The following is a 17,401-nucleotide window of genomic DNA, read 5'->3' on the forward strand; positions in this document are numbered from 1 at the left end:
CTCCTCCTCCTTCCTTCGCGTTACCTTCTCCCAGGGCCTCTCTTCTTGCCCCCTCCCTTTTCCATTTACTCTTAGATTCCCTCCCTCCTTCCCGCCCTCCCTAATTCCTCCCCTCCCCTGGTTTCTAGCTCCTTTTTGCTTTCTGTTTGTGTTTCTGAGGGCTGTGCTCCAATTACCTCATATTTGGAGAGAGGAAGCTGTAGCCAATCCGGTTTCTGTCTGCTTTTAGGTCAAGTGATTTCTGAACTGCAGTGAGATGCTTTGAATTTGTCTTGTTGCAGCTCTGAGCCTGTAAGATGGCTGTCTGAATCGGCAGCGGCTGGAAGAGACAGAGAGAGGCGGGGAGGGAGGGAGGAAGAATTGGAGGGGTTGCCAGCATAGTGCATGTTTTTAAATGTACGTCTAATCCGATGAAGCCGAGGTTGGGATTTCTCTGGGATCCCAGGACTGGCTTAGCTGCGTTTTTGCAGAGATTAGGGGAGGAAAGCAATGGGAAATTCACTGGGCTGCGTTAAGGAGCCGAAAGATTCAATAGCCGTTCCGGAGAAGGCTCCCATATCTCCTAAGAAAAGGGTTCGGTTCAGAAGGAAGTGGAAGGGGAAGAAAACCTCTACTCCAGCAGCACCCCGTGAGGAAGAACCTTTGCAGGGAACTGGAGCCTTCGAAGAGACTGGAACCCTGACAAAGTTAACAGTGAGTCTCCAGAAGGGAGAAGGAGTGGGAGGGGCCGAGCCACCACCACCCCCGGACGTGTTACTGCCCGGGGACTCAGCCCCCAGCTCAGGGGTGGGAGCCCAGGGCATGATTGTTCAGGTGAAGGAGAGGTTCCAGGGGGAGATCCAGACCGCTCAGCTTTTGTTGGAGAATGAGTCATCAGTTGCCGGAAGGGTCTGGGATTCCCTGGAAGAGGGGACGACTGTCATCGCTCACCTGCTCGATAACCCGGCAGAAAGGAACTGCGAGAAGTCAGTGAGCCAACTGGTGGAATTTCCGAGGACAGCCTCCTGCAGCAGCAGGGCCGTGCTGCTGCCTTTGCATAGGGGGACTGCGGTGGAGAAAGGAGCCACTCCGCTAGGAATCAGGAGCAGCGCTTCCCCCAGGACAGACCACTCCGCCGACACAGACAGTCTTTCTGCCGGCTGGAGTGTTGGCGGAGGAACCAAGGGCATCTTAAGTGCTTCTCAGACAGGTCCCTGGTCTTTGGAACATTCTGCTCCTTCATCACTGCCAGACCAGCCGAGAGGCCAGAGCCACACAGAGGCTGCCCATGTGGGTCGAGTGCCCCCCCAGGTGCCCAGACTGCCTGCTTCTCAGAGTGACATATCCATCAGCGGCCCAACTCTGAGCATCTTGCCGTCCTCCTCCGGCTATGGCAGCGACGGGCCCCACTTACGTGGAATCCAGCCTAAAGACCTGGAGCCTGAAAAGAGCTCCACATCCTTCTCAGAAGAGGATGGCACCCTTTCTTTGGAGGCAAGCCACGCCCCCTCATGGGGTCTAGAGTTGACGGGTGGGCATGCTTAAGGGATAGTCAAGCCGCGGTTTGCATTACTGGCCTCAAACTTACAGAAGTGGAGCGCGGCGAGCAGTCAGGAGTGCGATGCTGCTTCTAACACTTTACCTGTCAGTCGGATACCGGGAGTTAGCCACTGCTACGCTTGGCAAGCAGAATCTATTTCAGGTCTGCCCCTTGATGCTTGAAACCAGCTTCTTGTCTCTGGGGACTCCCTGACTCTGGGTAATCATGCCGCATAATTGCTCGAGCTGCCTGGCGGGGTTATCGCTCAAGGTGCAGGGCTAGGTAATCCTTCACTCTCAGGAGGTCTGTTTATCAGCTTCCCTGCTGTCGGAAGTTGTGGTGTACACAGAGGTGATGGGGACGCTGGCTGACTCTTTGAAGTGAGAGGGAAGGGGTCAGGGGGAGGCACTGTCTTCTGTGTGAGTGTGACTGCTCTTCTCCCTGGAGAATGGTGTCCTTCCTGGAGCTGATATAATCTTTCTCCCAAGGGGACACTGCTAACGACAACACCCATTCCCGAGGTGGAGCGGCTAGTCCTCCGCTGGTTCCTAATTCCAGCGCTGGAGGAGAGGGACATAGGTTTATCTGGAGATTAGTCCAGAGCTTGAGGGGACAGGTAGAGGGAGTTAGAGCAGTCTGAAGGTTCAAGGCTAGAAACAATCTGTTTTCTGATCAGACTTGTTTATGTCCCTAACATGTTTTTGTTTGTGAGATACATATTCAGACATAAGTGGAGGTGGTGGTAGTGATAGGTGGTGGGTGCTGTGAATGTTTTTAGGAGTCAAGGAGCAAGTGAGAATTTAAGAGCTCTGAACACAGAGAGGAGGGAAAACCCCAGGTGGTACAGGGTTTGGTCTGGCACATATGGGGTGAATGTGTAGGTGACTGACATTATAATCGTCAATGACTGAAGAACTTTTGTTGGCATATTGGTCTCTGCAGCAGAAGAAAAAATCTTTAGGGAGCCAGAGGTAGACGATCAGCTACCCTGGTGCCTGCAGAGCAGGCAGGGTCCCATCTGCTGGTGCCCTGCTTCTCACCAACATCAGGATGCTGGGGAGAGATGTAAATTTAAGGTGACCTGTGATTAAAACACCTTTTTGGGTGATGAATGATGGATAGGCCCATTTCAGTGCCCTTTGTTATTATAAAGTTTGGACAGTTGGAGGAAACAGTTGGAGAACAGTTGGAGGAAAAAATGGTCTGAACAGTTGGAGGAAAAAATGGTCATTGAAAATATTTATTACATGCTTGGGCAAGAGGCATCCTTGGGCTTTTCATATAAAAATATGTGTGTGTGTGTGTTAAGGTGGGGAGGGAGGCAGTGAGGCTGCTGGGGTGGGGTGTATCTGAATTTCATTGGATAAGAGAGAACGTCAAAGTTGGCTTTTACCTTGGTACAGAACGGATGTAGACTAATTGCGGCAGAACCAGTGGCTGAACTGATCGCTCTTTTGATATTCCTGAAGTTGTGGAGGCATCGTGATGATGGAGGATACGTGCTTAGAATTAAGAGTTAGGTTTTCAGAAAGTTTGGAATATAAAATGTGAAGGAGCTCACATTTAGTGGAAGTCAGTTCAAGATAATGTCCCATAGGTAACTGTGGTACTTTTGGAGCAGGAAGGCTCTGGACAACTCTGTGGGGAGCCTCTAAGAAGAGATTGGTAGAAGAAACCTCTGGACCATGGTCTATAGTCAACAGCAGTGTGATTCTTGGGCCGTTGAGTATGAGAATCGTACTGGTGTGTGGTGCTTTCTGGGCAGTCAAGCTCTACATCCTGTCCCAGCTTCCCCAAGAGCAGACACAACCAGACTACACAGTTAGGTCCTAGGAAGAAAAACTAGGTGACCTGAAGTCAGCTCAGGAGTCTGGCACGTCTTTGAGGTTCTGTGTCCATCTGGTGATGTAGGGACCACAGACTGTATGACCGACCATCCTGTATGACAGATAAGAAGTGACTTCTCAAGATAAGTGTCCCTTATCCCTTAAGGATGAAGGTCTTTAAGTTCACAGGGGCCTGAAAGCCTCCTTGGTCTCTGAAGGTCTTATCTTCAGGGAGCTGCGCTCTGCCAGGTAGGCTGCTCACAAGGCCTGGGGACAGCGACAGCAAGAGAGGCAGAGGAGTGTTCTGACACTGCAGATCTCCTGGGAAATGTGGGTTGAGCCTCAGGGCGAGAGCATCTGACTGGAATGTGAGGGCCCTGGGAGGACGCAGGGGTCAGGGGAGCAGCTGCTGCTGGTCACATACCAGCTCCTTCCTAAAGAGGGAACAGCAGGCACTCCAACAGAGTTGACTGTTGGTTAGTTGGTTGGTTCTTGTTTTGTTTTGTCTTTACCATGTCAGGGTGGAAAATAGAAAACTTTGCACTCCGGAGTGGTGTCTGTCCTTGACATAACTCAGGCCACATTGTCTCTCCTGTTGATGACTCCAGGGCATGGTGATGGCAGAGGGGCCAGACTGTGCCTGCGTAGAAACTTGGCAGTGGGTTTGCTTCTTTTCAGGAGAGAGAGAAATGGGAACTGATTCTGATTCCTGCTGAGTGCCGGCTTTGGGTAATAGAAGACAAATGGTCTGCTTTTCTGTTCACCTGGTAGAGCTGATTCTTCTCTTGACAGGAAACAGTTAACAACGGGAATACGATGACAGCGGCCAGGGGACAAAAATGGTTTTCAGAATGATAAGTAGACTTGGATTTGGAGCTGGATGGGAGCGAGTTAAAGCAATTGTACTTTGATGTCAGACAAAGGCCTTTGCTGGTCCAATCCATCTCTCAGGAGGACTCCCTGCTCCCAGCTGCCATCGATAGCTATAATACCTGGCTTAATGGAACAAGGAAAACTGTTGAAAATCCCTTTCTTTTCTCTCTTGGCTCCACCGCCAGTCTCCTGGCCATGGTTAGTGGATTCTGTTGAATGAAGAATTTGGCCGAATACCATTGCCCTTGCCACAAACCCTTAGATTTCGGGTGAATAGTCAGAAAACACTGGGGCTAGGCATGATGAGAAAGAAATCAGTTGGTATATTATTTTCTGGGCTAAGCGTTTTCAGTTATAAGTATCCCTTTCACATCTCTCCTCTAATTATAGGGAAAGTTGTTTTTACTAATACTGGCTTTGTATTACAAGAAGAAAGCAAAATTAACCAGATGATACTATTGGAGGAACGTAGCAGTTAAAGTTACAGTTAGACCTTTATTTAAGAAAGGATTTTTTTTCTTTTAAAAAGTTTTACTTAATTAAAAATACTACTAAAGAATAATCTTTTTCAAGTATAACAATGGTGCTGTGGCTATGTTAAAAAAAAAAGAAGACTCTTTAGAGACACATACTGAAGTGTTTTTTAGAGGAGATGAGAGTGTGGAATTTGCTTCGTGATAAGAGGGGAGGAGTGAAGTGGGTGGAGTGTAGATGAAGCAAGATCAGCTTTGAGTTGATATGGTTGGAACTGGGTGATTGGTACATAGGAATTCACAATATCATTTTTTTTGTATATATTTGGTATTTTCCAATTCAGATGGAACATTTTTTTCTAAGTTTTGATTTGTTTTTCACTGTTCTTTTCACTAATTTGTTTTGGAAAATTATTTTTGTCAAATTATGTTATTTATATTAACATGTAATGAGTTTATTATCTTTTAAAAAAATATCATCCCACACACCTCTGCTGCTGCTGCTGCTGCTAAGTCACTTCAGTCGTGTCCGACTCTGTGTGACCCCATAGACAGAAGCCCACCAGGCTCCCCCGTCCCTGGGATTCTCCAGGCAAGAACACTGGAGTGGGTTGCCATTTCCTTCTCCAGTGTGTGAAAGTGAAAATTGAAAGTGAAGTTGCTCAGTCGTGTCCGACCCTTAGTGACCCCTCTGGGAACCACCAATTTCTTCTCTGTATCTATAAACCTTTTTTTTTTTTTTTAAAAAGCTTTCTGTGTATAGGAAGGATTATACAGTCTTGTCTTTCTCTATCTGATTTATTTCACTTAGCATAATACCCTCGAGATCCAATGATGTTGTTGCAAATGACAGGATTTCATTCTTTTTAATGGCTGAATGATACTCCATTGAGTATATATGCCACAATTCCTTTATCTGTTCATCCATTGATGGGCATTTCAGTTGTTACCAAAGCTTAGTTATTGCAAATAAAGCTGCAGTGAAGGTGCATATATTTTTTCAAGTTAGTATTTTCATTTTCTTTGGATAAGTACCAGAAGTGATGTTGAGCATCTTTTGATATACCTATTGACCATCTGTGTGACTTCTTTGGAAAAAATATGTATTCTGATCTGCCCATTTTTAAATGGGATTGTTTATGTTTTTGCTGTTGAGTTGTGTAAATTCTTTATGTATTTTGGATGTTAACTTCTTATCAGAAGTATGATTAGCAAATATTTCCTCCCATTCAATGGGTTGCCTTTTCATTTTGTTGGTGGTTTCCTTTGCTGTGTGGAAGCTTTTTGTGTGTCTGTTGTTGATGTTTTATGTGTGTGTGTGTGTGTTGTTGTTTTCCTTTTGGCATCAGATTAAATACATCATTGCCCAAATCTATGTCAAGGAGCTTGCTGCTTAGTTTCTTTCTTTCCTTTTTTTTTTTTTAAAGTTCTTATTTTGTATTGGGGTATAGCTGATGAACAATGTTGTGATAGTTTCAGGTGAACAGGGAAGGGACTCAACTATACATATACAGATATCCATTCTCCCCCAAACTCCCCTCCCATCCATTCTGTCACATAGTATTGAGCAGAGTTGCATGTGTCATACAGTAGGTCCTTACTGGTTATCCATTTTAAATAGTAACAGAGTATACATCCATCCCAAACTGCCTAACTATTCCTTCCCACAAGCAACCTTAAGTTTGTTCTCTAAGTCTGTGAGTCTCTGTTTTGTAAATTCATCTGTATCATTTCTTTTTAGATTCCACATATGAGGGATGACCTTCTCTGTTCCTGTGTTTTCTTCCAGGAGTTTTATGATTTTAGGTCTTATGGGCAAATCTTTAATCCACTTGAATTTGGAGATATGGTGTAAGATAATGGTTGAGTTTTATTCTTTTGTGTGTGGCTGTCATTTTTCCAACACCATTTATTGAAGAGACTCTCCTTTAAGCATTGTGCGTTTTTGGCTCCTTTTTTGGTAAATTAATTGACTGAATATGCATGGGTTTGTTTCTGGGCTTTATCTTCTGTTTCATTTATCTGTGTGTCTATTTTTATGCCAAATACCATACTGTTTTAATTATTACATCTTTGTAATTTTGTTGGAAATTGGGGAGCATGATGCCTCCAGCTTTGTTCTTTTCTCCAGATTGCTTTGGTTAATCAGTGTGTGTGTGTGTGTGTGTGTGTGTGTGTGTGTATGTGTGTATTTCCATACACATTTTAGGATTATTTGTTCCAGTTGAAAAATGCCATTGGAATTTTTATAGAGATTGTTTTGAATTTGTAAGTTGCTTTGAGTAGTATGGACATTCTAACAGTATTGATTCTTCCAGTTTGTGAGCACAGAATTTCTTTCCATTTATTTGTGTTGAAATTTATTTTATTTATGTCTGATAGTTTTCAGTATAAAGGTCTTTCACCTTCTTGGTTGAATTTATTCCTAGATATTTTATTCTTTTTGATGCACTTGTAAATGGGATTGTTTTCTTAATTCTTTTTCTGATTGTTTGTTACTAGTGTATAAAAATGCAACAGATTTTTGTATATTTTTTTTGTATTCTGCAAATTACTGAATTTGTTTATTCCGATAGTTTTTTTGATGTCTTTAGGAGTTGTTAGGGTTTTCTATATATAATATCCTGTCATCTGCAAATTGTGCCACTTTTATGTCTTCCTTTCCAATTTGGATGCCTTTTGTTTCTTTTCCTTGCCTAATAGCTCTGGCTAGGACTTTCAGCGTTATGCTGAATAAAGTGGTGAGAGTAGACATCCTTGTCTTGTTCCTGATCTTAGAGGAAGGGCTTTCATCTTTTCATCATCAAGTATAATGTTAGCTCTGGCTAACGTTATAATGAAATACCTTTCCTCTGTACCGGCTCTGTTGAGAATTTTTATCATAAATGTTGTTGAATTTTGTCAAGTGATTTTTATGCATCTGTTGAGATGATATGACTTGTTCTTCCTTTTGTTAATGTGTGGTATATAACATTGACTGATTTATGGATGTTGAACTATCCTTGCATACCTGGAATAAATTGTACTTGATCATGGTATATGATCCTTTTAATGTATTATTGAATTTGGTTTGCTAATATTATTTTGAGGATTTTTGGATCTCTGTTGATCAGGGATGTTAGCCTGTAATTTTATTTTCTTGTGTTTGTTTTTGTCTGGTTTTGTTAGCAAGGTAATGCTGGCCTCATAAAATGAGTTTAGAGGAGTTCCTGCCTCTTCCGTTTTTGAAAGAAATTTAAGAAGTATTGGTGTTAATTCTTCTTTGAATGTTTGATAGAGTCTGTCATTGACGCTGTCCTGGACTTTTGTTTGTTGAGAGATTTTTGATTACTGATTCATTCTCCTTAATATTAATCAGTCTGTTCAGCTTTTTCATTTCATCTTAATTCAGTCTTGTTAGGTTTTATGTTTCTAGGAATTCATCCATATCTTCTAGGTTGTCCAACTTGTTGGTGTATAATTTGTCATAGAGTAGTCTCTTATAATCCTTTGTATTTTTTATGGCATCAGTTGTAACATCTCTTTCATTTCTGATTTTATTTGTGTACTCTGTTTTTCTTATTGAGTCTAGCTGAAGGCTTGCCAATTTTATTAACCTTTTCAAAGAACATCTCCTAGTTTTGTTATTCTTCTCTACTGTTAGGAAAAATAATGGTGGAATTATTATACAATGCATGGAGCTTCCCTGGTGGCTCAGCTGGTAAAGAACCTGCCTGCCAGAGCAGGAGATTCAAGAGATGTGGGTTCAATCCCTGGGCCTGGAAAATCCCCTGGAGAAGGAAATGACAACCCACTCCAGTATTCTTACCTGAAGATTTCCATGGATAGAGAAGCCTGGCAGGCTACAGTCCATGGGGTTGCAAAGCGATGGACACGACTGAGCACGCACAGGTGCACACACACACACATTATGTAGTGCATATGCTGATAAAAGATTAATGTCTGGAATATTTGAAGTGTAGTGTAAGTGAAGTGGCTAAGGGTATGGAGCTAGGTTGGCTGAGTTTGAATTCTAGCTCTACTACTTACTAGCAGTGTACCTTAGGCAAGTTACTTAATATCTCTGTGGTACAATTTCCTCATTTGTAAACTGAGGTTAAGAATAATATATACTTTACAGGGTTGTTGTGAGAATTATAAGAGTTAATGCAAGTAAAACACAATGAAAGTGAAAGTGTTAGTCACTCAGTCATCAGCTATTAATGTTATTTAAATAATTTCTATAAATAAACAAGAAAAACATAAACATGCTAGTAGAAAAAATAGGGGAAAGACCAGGAATAAGCAATTCACAAAAAGAAGAAGAAAAAACCCAAATGCCTCACACACAGGATTCTTTCTCACTAGTATTCAAAGATATAAAACTCAAAATAATAGCAGAATGCTATTTTATACCCATGAGACTGGCAGAAAATAAAAAGTTTGAAAATGCATAGTGTAGGCAAGATGCAGAATGAAAGTATAAATTGGTGTTGTTACTTGGACAGTAGTTTGACTATATTTAGGAGAATTTAAAAATGCCCAAATTTTGTGATCCAGGATTTCCATTCTAATTATATTCCCTGTAAAGTCTTCCATGACACTGAATTTGAATTGAATATTGAAAGGAGAGCTCCCGTGATCTTTACCTAATTCTTCTGTTGATAATAAACACAGCTGCCATAAGATCTCTCTAGCGAGGCATTTGTACTGAATTACTACCTTGTACCCTCACCTGTTTCTTGAATGAAAGTTTTCAAAGTCTGATGCCTTCAACTGTAGTCGGATGAAATCAGCTAGAAACTTCAAGACACATGAATCAAGTATTATTAGCTCATTACATTCTAGTTCATTCCCTGAGACTTACATAGACTTACAAAGTTCACATTCCTTGGCCTGGTATTCCAACCCCTCCATAATCTGTCTATCTTCTCTCCTATATCAGTTCCCAAGTAGAACTTTCATGTCTTAACAAATCGACCTCTTAACTGTCTACTACTATTCCTGTTCCAGCTTCTAATCTTTGTTTGTATCTACTTTCTACATAGAATTCTTTTCTTCGTTTTATTTTTGTCTGTTTCTATAACATCCTTGAAGGATGCATTTAAATCACTTCTTTAAGAAGTATTTTTATCACTCTGAAGTGAAGTGAAAGTCACTCAGTCGTGTCCCACTCTTTGCGACCCCATGGTCTATACAGTCCATGGAATTCTCCAGGCTAGAATACTGGAGTGGGTTGCCATTCCCTTCTCCAGCCCATACTAATTATTAATTATGCTGAGATCCTCTATTGAATATTACTATTTACTATATTTTTTAAAGAACTATTTATTTATCTGCTGGGTCTTAGTGCAGCACATGTGAAGAAGGAAATGACAACCCACTCACTCCAGTATTCTTGCCTGGAGAGTCCCATGGACAGAGGAGCCTGGCAGGCTACAGTCCATGGGATCACAAAGAGCTGGACATGACTGGAACGACTTGGCATGCACACAGGCATTACGGCACGTGGGATCTTCAGTATTCATTGCAGCGTACAGGATCTTGAGATATAGCATGTGGACTCTTAGTTGCAGCATCTGGGATCTCGTTCCCTGAGCAGGGATTGAACCCAGGTCCCCTGCATTGGGAGTGTGGCGTTTTAACTACTGACCACCATTGAAGTCCCTATTTACTATATTGTTGTTCCTCTTTTGGGGCCTTAATTATGTGAAACTCTCTCCTGTGATTTTACCACATAGGCCTAAATACAAGGTAAAGTTTTTTCCTTCAGAAATCAGCCTTCAAAAAAAGAGGGGGATGGATTCTCTTTGTATTGGATTTTTAAAAACAAAGTCTGTCTTGTTATTGGGCTCCCAGTGAAATTATAGTCAATTCATGAAAAAGGATTAATGAATCTGCTAGTTCATTGGATACCAGTTTTTGCAGAGATCAACTAACAAAATTGGTTCAACAAAAAGAGTAACTGAGGAAATCCCCTGGCAGTCCAGTGATTAGGACTCTGTGCTTCCAGTCAGGAGGCCTGGTTTTGATCCCTGGTTGGGGAACTAAGATCTTGCAAGCCACATGGCAAAAAAGAGAAAAAGAGTAACCGAAAATCTAAGAAAGTTTTAGCTACTGTTCTTAAGAATATAACCTAAGTTGAAGTCTTGAATGTAGCAATTGTATGTGTTTAATCCTATTTTTAAAAACTTTGTTTTTTAAAATTAAAAGCATTTTTTTTAGCCATGGGATCTTAGTTCCCCAACCAGGGATCAAACAGACCTCCTGCAATGGGAGCGTGGCATCTTAACCACTGGACCACCGGGGACGTCCCAAAAACTTTCAAAACATCACCCACATCACTTATAAAAGAACACACACACACAGCAAGTGATCACATTATGGAAATCATAAATAGCAATAGAATGAATGGAAAAAAAACAGTATTACACAATTGGATTCTTGTGGCTGGGGATGAAATTTACAAGGACAGCATGGATTCAGACAAGTGCTGTTGTATCCCAGAAATCTTAGAAAGGAATGTAGATGATGTTTTCTAGAAAATGCACCCAAATAGTAGCTTTATTATTTTTAAAAGTACCTTTATTTATGAAAAAGACTGTGTAAGGATGCCTGTGAAGACTCTGAATAACATGATTTTATGAAATGTAAAGGTAAAAATAAGCATGAACACTAAATTAATGCATTAGATATGCTGCTCATTTTTAAAACTTGAAGTATAGTTGATTTACATTGTTGTGTTAGTCTCTGGTGTAAAGTGACTCGTATATATCTTCTTTTTTTACTTTCTTTTCCATTATGGTTTATTACAAAATATTGAATATAGTTCCCTGTGTTTTATGGTAGAACCTTGTTTGTCTGTTTTATATATAGTTGCTTGTATCTGCTAATCCCAAGCTCCTAATTTATCCCTTTCTTCTGCTTTGATAACTGTAAGTTTGTTTCCTATGTCTGTGAATCTGTTTCTGTTTTGTAAATAAGTGCTTTCTTTTAAATATGGGTATATGTGTAAATAAGTTTCTTAAAGTTTATGTATTCATGGGGCCACAAAGCTTTCCTTTCTCCAGTTCTCTCTTCCATCTGTCTGTTGTCTTCTGGGTAGATTTGGGACTGCCTACTGTTTGGAGTAGCCCTATTTTAGCCAGAGATATGGCATGTCTCAACTGAGTTCTTTCAGAGCAAGCATGTCTGGTTTTCTGTTTCCCCTTTTTCATCTGGCTCACTTCTACTTAGATCTTAAATTTCAGCATAAATGTCTTGTCGCCTCTGTCAAGTTCCTTTGTGCTGCAGGTTTGGGTTACTTGCTTACCTCTGTCACAGCATTGATCTCTCGGATTGGTGTCATCTTCCCTACTAAATTGTTTGAGCTTGAGGCCCAAGGTTGTGCTTTTGTCTCGAGATACCAAGAACTTGAACTCAGCTCCTAGGACATAATCTTTGCTCAAGAAGTAACAGCAGAATGAGTGCATGGTGTTTGACTTTTTTTGTTCTTCTCCCTCCTCCTGACGTGTGGTGTCTGCCAGAGTGTGAAGCACAGATGAGATGCTGTTCAGTAAATACTTGTTGATTTGCGTGTGTGTTAGTCTCTCAGTCATGTCCAGCTCTTTGTGACCCCATGGACTGTAGCACGCCAGGCTTCTCTGTCCGTGGAATTCTCAAGGGTAAGAAAACTGGAAAGGGTTGCCATTGCCTTCTCCAGGGGATCTTCATGACCCAGGGATCAAACCCAGGTCTCCCACATTGCAGGCAGATTCTTTACTGTCTTGTTAGGAGCATATTCAGTTGCTAGACATGCTTCAGAGAAGGAATTAATCAAGCTGTGGGAAGTGTGTGTTGAAAGAGAATTCAGATAGATGAGCTTGGTCTCTGAGGTGGTAATGAGGCTGTCCCCTTTTCCCAAATGGTTCCTTTTAAACATCCAGATGAGGGAGAAAGCTCCTTGGCTCTGAAGCTAGAATTCTTTATTTGGGAGATGAAGGTAAAAGCTTCTACACAGCTCAGAGGACAGCACTGCAATCACATGTGAGTAATACGTGAAGAGATGGACAAAAGCCAAATTTAATTACTGAGATGATTATGATGATAATCCCGTTTTTCTCATCCAGCTCACGAATCTAGGAAGGCCCTAATCCAAACAGGGTATTTTTCCTTTCCCTGAGGGATCTAAACATTTCCCTGTCTCATTATGGCTGTGTGGAAAATCTGAAGTACAGCTGTTCATTGAACTGTTTCCAATACAATATACAAAGATAGTGTGATTGGCAGACAGGAGATGCCATCAGAGATACTGACTGTGATATTGTGGATGTACAGTATCAGTTGACTGACTGGAATTGCTTTTTAGGGTAAAGAACCCAGATACTCACATTTCATTTTGCTTATTCAAATTCTGTCCCTTTTCACATCAACAAATCTATTTCCTGTTCCCAGCAATATTTTGCTTTGATGTGTATGTGAAACACTACAGTGAAAGAACTGGGATATGTCAGAGCGGGTGACATTTAGCTATTGAAATAAACAGTTAGGAATGTTGTGGAGGAGCACTGGCAGGGAATTGATACTGGTGAGAGGCTGTTTACACTGGACTCTCAGGATGATGGTTTGGGCAACATGATCCATTATTGGGTCCTTGGCTTGTTTGATGATACACTATACATTATTTGCTCAGTAAGTTTGCTGTCAGAAAAGTAATGTGTCTCATGATTCTGCTGCTGCTGCTAAGTCACTTCAGTCGCGTCTGATTCTGTGTGACCCCACAGACGGAAGCCCACCAGGCTCTCCCGTCCCTGGGATTCTCCAGGCAAGAACACTGGAGTGGGTTGCCATTTCCTTCTCCAATGTGTGAAAGTGAAAAGTGAAAGTGAAGTCGCTCAGTCGTGTCTGACCCTTAGCGACCCCATGGACTGCAGCCAACCAGGCTCCTCCATCCATGGGATTGTCTAGGCAAGAGTACTGGAGTGGCTTGCCACTGCCTTCTTCTCTCATGATTCTAGGGGGGTCTTATCCCCAAATATATTTTCTTTGTTTATTTTTATTGTTTATTACTGGGCTTCCCTGGTGGCTCAGACGGTAAAGAATCTGCCTGCAATGCAGGAAACCCAGGTTCGATTCCTGGGACAGAAAGATCCCCTGGAGAAGGATATGGCAACCCACTCTGGTATTCTTACCCAGAGAAAACCCACGGACAGAGGAGCCTGGCTGGCTACAGTCCATGGCATCTCAAAGAGTCAGATGTGACTGAGTGACTCATACACTCTTTGTTTATTAACCAAGTGATTATTAATTAAAACACTTTTAAGTGTCCATTATATGATTAGCACAACACTAGGTGCAGTGGGTGGTAATACGGAACAGCCCGGATCACTGAGTCTCAGATCTGGAGGTTATTTCTTCCACAGTATCCAGGCTTCTGCTGGGACATACTCTGTGTTAGGGAGCTGTCCTTCATAGTGGCTGCTATGATTTTAAGTTTTTCTGATAGTACAGATGTAGTGCCTGCACCTCAGGAAACCTACTCTCAGGGAGATGTTAGATAATGTGCTGTGCTATGCTTGGTCGCTCAGTAGTGTCTGACTCTTTGAGACCCCATGTAGCCCACCAGGCTCCTCTGTTCATGGGGATTCTCTAGACAAGGATATTGGAATGGGTTACCATGTCCTCCTCCAGGGGATCCTCCCCACCCAGGGATTGAACCCAGGTCTCCCACATTGCAGGTGGTTTCTCATCTGCTGAGCTACCAGGGAAGCATATATTAGATAATAAAAACATATTAAATAATAGCCAATGATGCAAGTAACATTTAATTGATGAAATAGAGTATCGGTGCTGTGGGAGTTAGGCCAGCAATAACTGAAGGAAGACCCCCATTTATTCAAGGAAGAGAGAGGGAACTCTTATTTGTTGAATTTAGCCGTGTGTTTGGGCTAGGTACCTCATTGTATAATCCTAAAAAGGTAACAGGTGTGATCCCCACTTTACAGATGTCATAAACCGAGGTCCAACTTAGAGTTGGTGAAATTGAGATTCAGACCTAGGCCTGTGTGGAATCAAAGGCATGTACTTTTCTCCTCGCTCAAGACTGCTGTCTCTTTAAAGTAGGTCCTGTGCTAGATTTTGGAGGTTTCTTAAAATAACTTTATTCCTAAATATAAAAATATATATAATGTAGAAAATTTGGGAGATATAAAATCATCTATAATGCTATCACTTAGATAGAACTATGATTACTAATTTGGTGTATATACATATACATACATGCATCTATCACTTACATTATGCATATATATGACTGTTATTTAACTGTATATTATATTTTTAATGTAAAATCACTATTATTGTTTATTATTTTGTTTTTATTTTTCTTTCTTGTTTTTCAGTCTTAAATTTTTTTTTTTTAATTTATTGGTTGCACCATGTGGCATGCAGGATCTTGGTTCCCTGACCAGGAATCAAACCCATGCCCCCTGTATTGGGAGCTCAGAGTTTTAACCACTAGACCAACAGGGAAGCCCCCTTCTTTTTCTTTTTCTAAAATATGGTGATTATTTTCCTGTCACTAACATTTTCTAAAGCATACCTTTTTCCCCATAAGTAGGACTTTTTTTATTGGTAATAAAATCAGCAAACTTTATATGGTAAAAATATCTGAGTCTTTTTACTCTGGAGGAAGACTTAGCAAAGGCAACCAGTTTATTTGACCACACATTTTTTATTTTACTTTATTTCATCTCATTTATTTACTTTTTCCTCATCAATTCTTTTTTTTTGACTAAAGCATACCTTTTTAAGTGCTGTAAAGAATTCTGCCTTGTGTATGTGTTGTAATTTATGACCAATCAATTCCTCATTAGAGTTTGAGCTCTTCATAATATTTTGCTGTAAAATATTTATCATATTTTGATAAGCATTTTAAAAAAATTCCAGCCTTATTGAAGTATAGTTGACAAAACTGTGACATATTTACAGTGTACATCATGGTGATTTGATATTCAGACAAATGTTGTGCTTTACAGATACTATTTTTTTTTTCCTACAAACTGAAGGTTTGTGCCAGCCTTGCATTGAGCAAGACTGCTGGTATCATTTTTCCAATAACATTTGCTTACCTCATGTCTCTGTTCTACATTTTGTTGATTCTTATTTTTCAAACCCTTCATAAGCAAAAAGATTACAATTTGCTGAAAGCTCAGATCATAGCATTTTTTAGCAATAAAGTATTTTTTAAATTAAGGTGTATACATTGTTTTTTAAGACATATGCTATTGTGCATGTAATATAGTATAGTATAAACATAACTTTTATATGTAAAAGGGAACCAAAAATGCGTGTGACTCACTTTATTGTTATTGATATCTCCTCTGTTGCTGTGGCCTGAAACCAAACCTGCAGTATGTGTGTTTATGTGCCTGTATGTGTATATTGAGAAAGGATTCCCACCATCTAGTTAACTAACATCCATCACCTCACATTTGTGTGTGTGTGTGAGAACATTGCTTTTCAAATTTCCATTATACAATATTTTCCACTGTAGACATCTGTGTTTCACATTAGATCCTCAGGCCTTATTCAGCTTACAGCTAAAGGTTTGTACCCTTTTTCTATCCTCTTCCTATTTCTCCCACCCCACAGGCAACCACTGTGCTATACTTTTTGTTTCTATGGCTTTGATTTTTTTTTTTTTTTAGATTCCACATTTAAAGTGACATCATGAAATATTTGTCTTTGGCTTATTTTGCTTAACACAACACTTTCAAGTTTCTCCATGTTGTCACAAATGGCAGGGTTTCCTTGTTCATACCTGAATAATATTTTATTGCATATAACACATCTTTATCCATCTGTCTGTTGAGGAACATTTAGGTTGTTCCTCTGTCTTGGCTATTGTGTATAAAGGCGCAGTGAACATGGGAGTGCTGGTATCTCTTCAATATCCTGTTTTCATTTCCCTTGAATGTATCCCTGACTTCCCTGATAGCTCAGCTTTTAAAGAATCTGCCTGCAATGCAGGAGACCCTGGTTTGATTCTTGGGTCTGGAAGATCCCCTGGAGAAGGGATAGGCTACCCACTCCAGTATTCTTGGGCTTCCCTGATGGCTCAGTTGGTAAAGAATCCGCCTGCAATGCAGGAGACCTGGGTTCGATCCCTGGGTTGGGAAGATCTCCTGGAGAAGGGAAAGGCTACCCAGTCCAAGTATTGTGGCCTGGAGAATTCCATGGACTGTATAGTCCATGGGGTCGCAAAGAATCAGACACGACTGAGTGACTTTCACTGTCACTGGATGTATACCCAGAAGCAAGATTGCTGGATCATAGTGTAGTTCTGTTTTGAATCACTACTGTTTTCCAGAATGATTGTGCCAATTTATACTCCCACCGTGAGTGCACAAGGATTCCCTTTGTGGCACATTTTCACCCACACTCGTTTCCTTGTTTGAACACTTGTTTCCTTGTCTCTGACGCTGCTGTTTTAACGGGTGTGCGGTGGTTGCTCATCATAGTGTTATTTTGCGTTTCCCCCGTGATAGTGGTGTTGAGTACCTTTCTGTGTTCTCTTTTGTATGTCCTCTTTAAGAAATGTCTAGTCGGATCTTCTGTCCAGATTTAAATTGGGTTGTTTGGTTCTTTGCTGTGGAATTCAGTGAGTTCATATTTTGGAGATTAATCTTTTATCAGGTATAGGATTTATAAATACTTTCTTCCATCCTATAGGTTGCCTTTTCATTTTGTTG

The 17,401-nt window shown here is 41.0% G+C and overlaps 1 protein-coding gene across 18 annotated transcripts in view; it reads left to right on the plus strand.

The window, feature by feature from the left end:
- Positions 1-17,401, plus strand: part of MACF1 (microtubule actin crosslinking factor 1) — a 332,059-nt gene that overhangs the window by 146,782 nt on the left and 167,876 nt on the right. The window lies entirely within an intron of this gene.

Source organism: Moschus berezovskii, chromosome 4, assembly GCF_049115385.1.
Source record: "Moschus berezovskii isolate FMDL1 chromosome 4, NW_MosBer_1.0, whole genome shotgun sequence".
Lineage (NCBI taxonomy): Eukaryota > Metazoa > Chordata > Mammalia > Artiodactyla > Moschidae > Moschus > Moschus berezovskii.